A 12,074-nucleotide genomic window follows, 5' to 3' on the forward strand; every position below is an offset into this window, starting at 1 on the left:
TTTAATACAACACAGTGCTCCAGATGCTGTCATTTTGAAACATAAGCCAATTAAGGTGGGGTAGATGTAGTCAAGATGCAATAATGCATGCATGATCCTACTACAGATGTAAAACATCACATTATTAACGCAGAGTGTTAGTGTGTGTCAATGTCAACTACAACTGCGATCCAATTAATTATCCCCACGGCTTTTTGTCTGTCTGCCTGCCTCACCTCGTACGTATGCAAACTGATTACTTTAGAAGAACATTCAACACATATAGAGCAGAAACCACGCATAACTGTGATATGATGTGTACAAGGAAACAAAAAAGCCTTGTGCGGGGTTCATACAACTTTTTAAGAGTACAATTTAAGCACTTTCATAGTACCTAAACCAAAAATGTCCAAACTCTTGAAGACTTTATCACATCTAAATTGTCACTATAAATGTTACAAAACCACAGCAATCAATGTATGTACATATGTATCACTTTGTTTATTTTATCAGCTGTTCATATTACTTTGATTGTATGTTTTGAACATGCTTATTTAATTCTTGTAAGGAATCAACAGATGACTTGTTTGTGACATATTTTTCCTACGCATTCTGAGAGCAGATGGTCACCCTCATGACGCAGCGTTTACACCAGATGCAGAGTGGAACATAAAAACATCCCCTTTTCATTTCGGCACCCATGTCAGTCAATCTAGCTGCAGTTCGCTCTTGTCCGGGCATGTGATTGGCAACAGATGAAACAGAAGTAATCCTTCACACTTCTGTAAGTGATCACACTGTGTGCTCTGAAAAATAATAATTACAAAATAACATTGGTTAAACAAGGCTGATAGTGAAGGGATTTGAACTGTGATTTGCTCAAATTCAGGGTGAATCCACTAACTAGCTATATCATTAGGGCCAGAGCACAACCTGTGCGAGGACCCCATTTATACTGAAGGAATTATTATTCTTTCTGCCAATGAATTGCATTTTTGACGGCCTAAAGGTGCTTGAAAATTCACAAAACTTTGCAAGCATGTCACACAAAAATGTACGTGTCATACCAGAGAATTCATCGGATAGAAATTTTTGCAGTCTAAGGACACTGACAATGAAACTGCAAGTGTGGGATTCCCATGTTTTGTCTGCTTGATAGACATCTACATGCCTGAAGACATCTACATGCCAATATTCAGGGATAGTCAAAACGGCACCTACTGGCAACAGGAAGTATGCTCTGTGTGACGTCATGTGAATTACATGACATTTTCACAGTGTGTTCCACACTTGACGTACTGGGACATAACGCAGACATCAGTCAGCATCAGTCCTTCCTCCTACCCTCTGTTCTCCTCTCTCTGCTGTTGCCGTGATTCACTGCCTGCAGGTACTGCTGGTAGAGAGGAGGTGCTGGTTTGTGTCAGCCAGCAGCTAAGTTTACAAGAATTAAGATAGTTTAACAGTTAAACAGGCCTCTCTGTGTGCAGGAGCTGAGCAGGGGAGAGGACAGAGAAGCTGCAACCATAAAATATGTTTTTATGATCTGAAGGCTTAACGTGGTTCACATTTTCAGGTCGGAAATCTGTAATTCCGGATTAATCCAGAAAAATCACACCCCTGATGAGTGATTGTTTAGATGAAAGACTGATTGTGTTGAATATCAAGCATATTGCAATTCAAGCATATTCCTAAACTTGAAAACATAAGGCTTAAATTTAAGCATTTTCACAATTTTCAAGATTTTGTACAAACCCTGCTTATGTTACAAATCAACTGTCTGACTTAAAAGTACCACCTGGAAAATTTGATGGCATGTGAAAAAGATTCATCCTCTGCTGATAAAAGACACAAAGAGCCTCCATCTTTAACCACCCTTGACTAAATAATCTTTGATTCTCGACACCTTTTCATTAACTTGCTGTCTCTCAACCTGCTCAAGATCTATACTGCAAGAGCGCACTCAGATGCACAAGCGTGGAAGATAATTTGTTTTGATCACAAAAAGCACAAGTGTATTCTTCAACCCTGCCAGGCTCAACTTAATGAATGCCTCCCCAGATAAGTCTGTCCTAAAGATAAAAGGGAAATGTTCAGACATATTAATGATTGGTTGCTAATGACTGATCAAACAAAACATGCTGCCACAAGTAAGTACTCCTCTAATGAAGTCTGCTGAATACCAAGAAATCAATAAGCCAAAGCCCAATATCTGTTCAGTCTGAGAGATATAACATAATGAAATAAATTGAAATGAAATTAATAGATGTGTCTATGTGTTTCATATGATCTATGAAACACATAGACCAAAATACCCCAAAGTTTCCCTGTCATGCTGGTAAATGAATTGGAATGCCCTTTTAGAGACTTACACTTTGACCAGAGATATACTGTATAATGTCACAAACCACCTTATATATAATGAATCAATGCGCCTTCTCTGTATTTTTGTCTCCTCTGCCCGCTGCTTTCTCGCTAACCAATGTTGACATTTGGCTCAAAGTATATTGATTTATGCTGGAAGCGGAGCGCATATACACGACGACTTGAAGTGTGAGGTAGAGGGTGCAAAATGGGAACAAACTGCTGTTGGAGGACCTTTTTAAGTTTGGCGTACTACAGTCTCATCAGTCATGAAAAAGAGGATCATAACTGACCATTTACTTACCTCTGGAATATGTCATGCCCATTCATCCACACCATATTGTACCTTGTATTGTACACAGAAGTGAATGTACCTCCAGTGAAAAACTGTACAGTAGATAAATGCCTTCAAGGACAAATTATGAAAGCCGCTCCTGACTTCATAACTGAAGGTTTATCAGCTTTGAAAAGTGAAAATATTTCATGGCCAGTAGTTTAAGAAAAAGCCATACACTTATTTTTTTTTACAACTTCTGAATAGAATTTCACACAACAGATTAGTTTTCAACAGCTTATCTCCGATTGCCTGTATTTCTTTCGTTTGGCTGACTGAGAACATCTCTGCAATTGTACAGGCTGGCAGCTCAGTTGACTCCAGATTGGTGAATATGTATAGGAGCGAGTATTGAATAATGTATTGGAATCAGATACATGAACTATGGTGGTAGAGCTCCCATTGTTGGGCACAGTGACAATCTTTGATGTGAATCCAGAGCCTCAGATGTGTTAAAAAAAAACAAAAACTCACAGATGTGGGAGCTGTGGGAGTTTTGTAGTGTCACCTGAATGCATATATTTATTGAAAGCATAATAATGGACCCCAGATGGTCTGGGGTCCTTAACTCCATTATTTTACTTTACTGTAACTGAAAGCGGAGTGAAAGAGGAGTGCTGGTGTGGAACTGGAGAGATGTTGGCAAGTAAACAGGTCCACTGAGTGGAAATGGCTTTCCTCCTTCCTCCATTATCGAAAAGATAACATAGAACATAAAGGAAATGAATAACTGATGATAGACCTCGGCAGGTATTTCAATATGCCTGACCTGGCTTTAATATTACATTTCTATTGATCAAACTTGTTCAGATATTGCATGCATGATGGAATCATAAGGTAGAGCTGTTACACCCCCATCTCTCCACATTCACTAGCACCATTGGGATACAAATGTTACCACTTTAATTAATATGTAATGTATCAAAGAAACGCCATGCCCCCTGGATATCAAACTTTATTACTTTTTAAATAGGATAAAATTAGGAAAAAGTAAATTCACCGTCAGTCCTCTGTGATAAAACAAACAGAGAGAGAGAGAGAGCGAGAGAGAGTAGATGAAGAGAGATCATTGGGAAATATGCAAATGAGGATATGAATACAGATCAGGCTTCTCCTCGGTAGGAGAGGAATACATTTACCTCTCATCTACATGCTGATGAACAACTATAAGGTGCTTTTTTGGGCTTTGGCAAAGTAGAGTATACAACACTTTCATAAACCTTTCATATTTGTTTGAAATGAAAACAACCATAATAGCAAAAAGGATAGAAGGCAGACAGATTTACATCTTTTCCAATCAAATACTCATGTTTACATCTTCCAGGTAAACTTGTAGATTATTTTATAGCCTTTCAAATTGGTAGTCAGTTTCTGTGGATTTGCAACATAGGCTGCAGCAGGAAAATAAGAATAAATGCCAGTTAATTTTTTCTCAGTAGAAATGCGTAAACACTTGCTTCTGCACAGGATATTACAGGAAGAGAAAGACTGAAGACTGAAGTTATAAAGGAAAGTACTTGCATAATAAACCCACAGGTGTTATGATGAGCAGCTTGAATAGAACGCCACAAATTACCACTTTGTAAGCTCATTAGTATGAGTGAAGTATGGCTATGTGTTTGTGAGTACAGTACATAAGTGAACATGGGTGTTTCTTGTTTTTAACTCAGTTTCACTGTGTGTATGTTTTCATTTTATTTTAGAGGATTGTTTGAGTCTCTTTGGAGGAATAACTTTTCCTTTTAAGCTCTACTCGCATCCACCAGAGGCCAAACTGATCACAAACACATAGTTTATTTATTTTCGTTTTATTCTGCCTGCCGTCAACTTACTGTAAACCCGCCCTCCCCGCCAGTGTTTGCCAGTGTTTGCCAGTGTTTTGGAAGGTGACCATAGCAAAAACCTGGCATAACTGTCCCCAGGCTACCCTCAAGCAACAGCAGAGCGGTCATAGGGAAGAACTGGAGGTTTATAGTCCAAAGTGGAGGGAGTGCTCCCTTAACCCCAGCGGCATGAACCTAATATATGTTTTTTAATGAGTGTTACAGGCCTCCAGGCTGACGGCTGGAGGGGATGGAGTTTTCCAGAGACCAGCTTGCGCAGCAAAGGCTTTGTAACATGCAGTGACACAAGCCACTAGGTATCAACAGAGGACCTTTGAACTAACACATCACATTGCATTTGTATTCATTTCAACCTGGCAAAGGTGTTTGAGTGCATATTGCATTTACCCCCCCCCCACTCCCCTCCACTTGCTGCAGGAATTTTATGCAATAGGCTGCATACATTATATCAACAGGTAGCACAGCTGTGTCTGTACGGTAATGTAAATACTTCTTGGCAATCCTATTTTCATCCGTGACAGTGTCATTCTGTATGAGTAATTGAACTTCAAGTTTTGCAAGAGTCTTTAGCTCAGCCATAGCTTAAGGTCTAACCTCAATCTGTCAGGTTTGTGTCAAATCCATATTCATTTCTTCTTTTTTGTCCTCTTTATTTCTTATATTGGGTTTAACCCCAAGGTGTATGCAATATGTCTCTCACACCAAAGACATAGGCAAGGGTCTCTCACACCAAAGGAATAGTCTTATCCATTGCGCCATCGCCACCCTGATTACATACTACAATGTCCCTATAAAATGCTGCAAGGTGAATACTAATAAAATGTCTGTGGAACAAGCTTGTTTTCTCTGCCAGGTCTGTGTGCTGGAAGACATCTGACAGGTGGATATGCAATTAATTACCAAGCAAATCACCTAGCAAAACTAAGAGTCACGTATCAGTATGAACAAACGATAACACTTTGTGCATTCTCGCATGCGGTTGAAAAAAAGAGAAAAAATAACTTCTGGAATGTAATGATCAGTCTATAATCTGTCATTTAAAAGGCAAGCCTAAATGGACTTGGAATTGCAGGTAAAGTGGTAAAATAACTTCAGCACTCTCCTCGAAGGCTGTGTGACAAGGGTCGCTCCGTAAGAGGTGATTCAGTGTTGATTTGTTGTCATCTCCAAGCGCAGTTTTAGGGAGAGTGCTATGCCAAGCAGCTGGGAGAGAGGAAACACATCACTCTTGAGGAAAGATGGCTGTTGCTTGGGTCGGCCATATGCCCCAGCATCTGTGAGTGAGGATGAATGCTTCTGTGTATGACAAAATAAATCCAAATGGCCAATTCTCTTTTTTTGTAAAAACACTTAAAAAATGGTCTTTTCCAACACAGATTGCTTGCTCTTTTAAAAATTTGTTTTGATCTTTTTACATACATTGCACATGGATTTTCAACAGAATTATTCATTGATGCTGGTAAAATGGACGTCCAGTGGTTTATGTATTGGATCTCCAATGTTGTTTTGCTATAGATATTATTATTATAGATGTGTTGTATACATTTTAGGTATACCCCATGTTCTGGTCAATATTGCAACCAGAGTTTGATTCAAATACTTAATTTAAAAGCTGTTCTGCCGTGCTCCCCTTTAGCTTTCCAAGGAGTCATCACTTGCATTTATAATAATAATAATAATAATAATAATATAATAATAATAATAATCCTTATTTGTAGAGCACTTTTCAAAAACAAGTTACAAAGTGCTTTAACAAGTGTAAAGAATAATACAAAAAAAACAAACAAGATAAGAGCATGAAAAATTAATATAAAATTAGTAAAATAGAATAAAATAAAAGGGATAAAATAAAGTCAAATAAGATCGGGAAAGGCTCTCCTATAAAAGTATGTTTTAAGAAGGGACTTAAAAGAGTTCACTGACTCAGCCGACCTGATTTCCTTGGGCAGGCTGTTCCAGAGCCTCGGGGCCCTGACAGCAAATGCTCTGTCCCCTTTAGTTTTCAGTCGAGACTCTGGAACAGACAACAGACCTCTGCCCGAGGATCTCAAGGTACGTGCTGGTGTGTATGGGACTAAAAGTTCAGAAATGTAACAAAGCGAGAGGCCATGAAGAGCTTTAAAAGTGATCAATAGAATTTTAAAGTCAATTCTAAAACATACTGGGAGCCAGTGTAATGAAGCTAAAATAGGAGTAATGTGGTCATATTTCTTTGTTCTGGTTAAAAGCCTGGCAGCTGAGTTCTGGACAGTCTGGAGTCAATCAATAGTTTTTTGGGTTAAACAGGTGAAAAGGCTGTTGCAATAATCCAGGCGTGATGAGATGAAGGCGTGTAAAATGGTCTCGGTGTCCTTAAAAGTTAACATAGATCGAATTTTTGCTATATTTCTAAGTTGATAAAAACATGATTGAACAAGCTTTGTGGTGTGCTGCTCGAAATTTAAATTACTATCAAACCAAACACCAAGGTTCTTTGCCACAGGCTTAATGTGATTTACTAGGGAACCAGCAGATGGCAGTATTTGATTTGCCATCTGCTGAGACCCGATGACCAGGATTTCTGTTTTGTCTGAGTTCAGCTGGAGGAAATTATTTGACATCCATTTTTTAACTTCACAAAGGCAGTTGTTAAGTGAACTCAGCATTCCAGGGTCTGTGGATCTGACGGGCAAGTATATTTGTGTGTCATCAGCATAAATATGAAAAGAAATGCCATGTTTATGGATAATATGTCCAAGGGGAAGCAGTACAAGGAAAACAAAATGGGTCCTAAGACCGACCCCTGAGGCACACCATATTTAACTGGACAGAATGAGGAGACATAGTTGTTTACAGACACAAAACTTCCTATTTGACAGGTAGGATGAAAACCATTCTAGGGCAGTACCAGAAATCCCCACCCAGTGCCTCAGTCTGTCTAACATGATGTTGTGATCAATGGTGTCAAAAGCAGCAAGGTCCAGGAGTACAAGGACTGAGCACATGCCTTCATCAGCAGACATTAAAAGGTCATTGGTGACTTTAAGCAGGGCAGTCTCAGTGCTGTGGTACTTCCTAAAACCAGACTGAAACTTTTCAAATAATTTGTTATTTTCCAGTACAGTGAGCAGCTGTTTGGACACAATTCTTTCTAGAATCTTTGCAATAAAAGGCAGTTTTGAAATTGGTCTAAAATTATGTGGGGGTGAGGGATCTAAACCAGGTTTCTTTAAAAGTGGGTTCACGCAAGCCGTTTTAAAATAATCAGGGACACAACCAGTAGATAGTGAGCTGTTGAAAACAGAGATCAAATGGGGCCCAAAAGAATCTATTACTTTCAGTAAAAATTTTGTAGGTATTACATCAAGTGGGCTGGAGGACACTCTCATTTGTGATACTGTTTTTAAAAGCTCAGACAAGTCGATGGGATAAAACTGGTTAAAACTCTCTTGTTGCTGGTGAGGAACCTCTGAGTAAGAGGCAGTGGGGGTAATAGAGGCTCTGATTGACACCACCTTATTGGTAAAATAACTTCCAACTGAGGCACAAGGAGGGGTTGGGTTTACCAGCTGATCCACAGTCTTAAACAGAAACCCGGGATTGTGTTTATGTGTAGTAATGAGTTCAGAAAAATAGTGTGTTCTCACATCCTTAACCATGTTATTGTAGTTAATTAATAAATCCTTCAGACTGAGGTAATGGACTTGGAGACTGGATTTTTTCCATCTGCGCTCTGCTTTCCTGCATTCCCTTTTGAGGCTGCGAATGCTGTCATTTATCCAGGGTCCTAACCTTTAGAGGAGCAGTAATATTTAGTGACGACAAGCAGATATGATTGAAGTGATCGACCAGATTGTTGGTGTTGGAATCAGACAGGTGTTGGCTTTGGCTCTGAAAGAATGCGCAAAACTTTGAAACACTTTGTTCATTAAAGATGCGAGAACACACGGAGCTTGGTGAGGCGGCATGAGTAACAGGCGAATCGCAGCTAAAAACAATACATCTGTGGTCAGATATGGTCATGTCCACTAATTCCACAGAGGAAATGCTGACACCCAGGGTAAAAACCAAGTCCAGTGTATGACCACGGTTATGTGTTTGCCCTTTGACATGTTGTTTGAAGTTAAAAGAAGTGGCCATATTTAAAAAGTCAGTTGCATTAACATTGGTGGGGTCATCAACATGAATATTAAAATCGCCACAAAGAACAATTCTGTCATAATTTAAAACCAGAGTAGATAAAAATTCAGGAAGTTCTGATAAAAATCCTCCAGGCGGTTTTGGGGGGCGATAAATTATAACAAATATGATAGGTTGCAGCCCTCCAACTTTAAGAGTGAGAACTTCAAAGGAGTTAAATTCATCACAGCGTACTTGATGACATTTAAAATTTTTCCTATACACGCTCACTAGCCCACCACCACCACCACTGACCCTCGGTTGACTAAAACAATCATATTGAGGCGGACACAGTTCAGCTAGCTGGCTATAGTCATTCATCTGCAACCAGGATTCAGTTAAAAACATAAAATCTAGATTTGCAGACAAGATAAAATCATTTAAGATAAAAGTCTTACTTGAAAGTGATCTCACATTGAAGAGAGCCATTTTAAATGAGTTTGTTCTGGGTGCTGGAGTTGGTGCAGTTGTCCTAATCCTTAAGAGATTACTATTATTTCTGTGTGGGATGTGCACATTTCGGTTTACTGGTCTATGCGTGATGATGACAGGAATAGAACTCTGTGGAACAGCGCTGGGAGCAGACGGCTTTACATGCCAGCAGGTGGAGACAGTTGTTTGTGGCAGTGAGGCAGAGATCTGTTCAGTGAGCGGTGGTGTGTCCAGGTGTGCTGCATGAATGATTAGTCATTCACGTAAATCATGTGTGGACCGCACCACATGCTGTATGTGTGCAGCTAACATTTCTGAGCCCCGTTTGTTTGGGTGAAGTCCGTCTGTCTTAAAAAGAGACATTCTTTGCCAGAAAATATTAAAATTATCCACATAACACACACGGTGAGCCCTGCAGGCGGACTGGAGCCAGTCGTGGAGGCCAAGGAGTCTACTGAAGCGGCCAGCACCGCGACCAACTGTGAGAATGGGACCAGAGATAAAAACGGACTTTCCGCACTGCTTTAAAAAGTTAAAAAGACGGTTAAAATCTGATTTTGTCAGCTCAGACTGCCGAAGAGCTGTGTCATTTGTTCCGACATGAAACTATCACTCTTGTGATGGAGGACGGGAGCGACGGCATCAGGTCCTGGAGTTTTTTTTAAATGTCAGCCGTGGTGGCACCGGGGAAGCAGTGAGTGGTAGAGTTAAAGAAACGGATGTTTCTGGTTATGGCGTCACCAATTATTAGTGTGGTTGGGGAGAAAAGGGGACGAGGAGATGCCGGTTGTGTGGTTCCAGAGCAGGACTGAGCATAATCTGCTTCAACACTGCGTGCGGACTGAGGATGGAGTGTGTGAGCTGCCGAGTGTTGTGTTGGAGTAGCAATAACAGACCTGATAGAAGGGCTACCCAAACGGTGCAGGGTAGAGACGGCCTACGGAGCGTCTGAGCACAGCCTCCTTCAGGATCCTACGTCGGGAAGCGGAGGTTTTTGACCGGGATGACGGCCACCGATCAGGCCCGGCGGCAGACCGGCGGCCCAGTGCAGGAGATGTAGCCGGTGAAGGAGATGCAACAGTGTCGGCAGGCACTGTGCGCCGAAAGAGATCCGTATCAGGGAGACTCGAAGCCACAGGTGCATCAGCTGGATGGACCGGAGTGTCGTTAGACAGGGCTGCATAGCGGTTGGAGAGGCCGATGTGCGGAGGAGAGGCAGCCCCATCCGAGCCTCTCTTGCAGCCACGGACCACCACTTCAGCCCAGGTTGACTGATGCTTTGGAGTCGAGCAGGATGAAAGCCTGGGAAGGCTAGAGGGGTCCCAAAACACGGTGTCCTGGATGTTAGCGGTTGTGCTAAGAGAAACAATCTGTTTGGCTTGTACTGAAGCCACATCCATAAAGCCAGTCAGCAGGGAATCTTTCTCTTTGAGTTCCTCTGAAAGTCGTCGGATGTCTTCTATGAGGTCAGCAATCTTCTTGTTCGCTTTCTTAAGGAGTGTGCAGTCCTCATGGGGCAGAGTTATTTCGGCTAGCATAGTCACCGGAGCTTTGTTGCGATCAGTAGCGTTGATCACGTTTTTACAGTCATCTAGCTTAAAATCCATGTCGGATGGCTAAAATCCTTAACCCACGTAAAACTTAAGTTAAAAACTTAAGTTAAATAAAAAGGATATAAAAAATGTAACAAAAAGAGTGGATAAGAGTTAGGTTTAAGATGGTGGCTACAGACGCCAACACATGCGCAGAGTGCAGATTACGTATAGTATGTTCCCGAGGCTATGTGAGGCAAGTGGGGATTTGTGGTGTTTTAAATCTGTTCAGCAAGGTTATAATTGATGAGAACTTAAGTAAAAAAAAAAAGAATCAGTTTGGTTGACAAGATTAAACTGGAACTAATAAATAATTAAAACATTTAAACTTAAACCCCTATGTTCAGCAGCTAGCTGCTTTTAAGTGATAAGATAATTTACAGTGTTTTTCTTAGTTGCTTTCTGGCTGAAAACAGCTCCCTGCTGTTGCTGAAAACATTAAAGCGATCCATAGAACTGAGAGGGCAGAGACTCTGTGGATTTGTCACTATGCAGCAGATAGATTCTTTAGGAGAAATTAAAATTTACAAAACTTACTTAAATAATATTGAAATGGTCCTTTAACTTTGTTATGGCAGAAAATTGTCTCCTCAGTGGTCTGAAACGAGATACAATTAGACCCTAAAAGTTTTGAGTCTGATTAGTCCAGAAGTGGAGTTTCAGGAGCGGGACCACACATCAAGCACGTCATCGCCAGCATTTCCATAAATACCCACACGTCCTAAGTCCTCCCCTTCGCACTCGTATCCTGCATCCCTCCCTCCCACCCCTTTCTCTGTCCTGCCTCCTGATCTCCTTCCTCCTCTCCATAGGTTTATAGGGGGTCCGTCGTGCCCGGGCGCTACGGCGGATTTCCCTATCGTAGCTTCCCCACAATGCTTTCTAATGTCTATTCAGCTACTGCAAGCTTCATACATCTTCTGTTCGTTACTCAATAAATAATTTAATCATACCTGTTGATTGTGGTCCTTGCTAGTGAAACTGCTGCTGGAGTAAGGAAGAGTTGTATTTCACAGCATGTCACATCATGGAAGACAGACAGCACGAAAGCGCATGCTTAACATACAGCCTGACCGCGAGTAAAGGGATGCATAATCATTTACACAGTCTAGGTTTCTATGTTTTGGGGGGCCTCTCTTACTCTCCTGGAATGTTCATTGCTTAATCCCTCACCAGCAAGATACGATTTCCACAACAAACTTAACCTTAGCTTTCTTTTTGTTGATAGTTAGAAATATGTCATTTTGGGAAAAATATAAACTCAAATAGATATGTTCAATAGCTAAAAAACTAAACAAAAACTAAATGAAAAATAAAATTATATGATGAAATAGTATATACAGTGAAACATTGTTTGTTTGTTTACATTAG

General features: G+C 40.7%; 1 long non-coding RNA gene across 1 annotated transcript in view; it reads right to left on the bottom strand.

The window, feature by feature from the left end:
• Positions 1 to 461: 461 nt before the first annotated feature.
• The window catches only part of LOC119918398, a 269,760-nt gene continuing 258,147 nt past the window's right edge, over positions 462 to 12,074 (bottom strand). The window contains exon 3 of the long non-coding RNA XR_005447438.1: positions 462 to 785. This is a non-coding gene — a long non-coding RNA (uncharacterized LOC119918398). The remainder of the gene's footprint in view (positions 786 to 12,074) is intronic.

Source organism: Micropterus salmoides, unplaced genomic scaffold, assembly GCF_014851395.1.
Source record: "Micropterus salmoides isolate LMB-PRFRI ecotype aquatic unplaced genomic scaffold, ASM1485139v1 Ms_hic_scaffold_23, whole genome shotgun sequence".
NCBI lineage: Eukaryota > Metazoa > Chordata > Actinopteri > Centrarchiformes > Centrarchidae > Micropterus > Micropterus salmoides.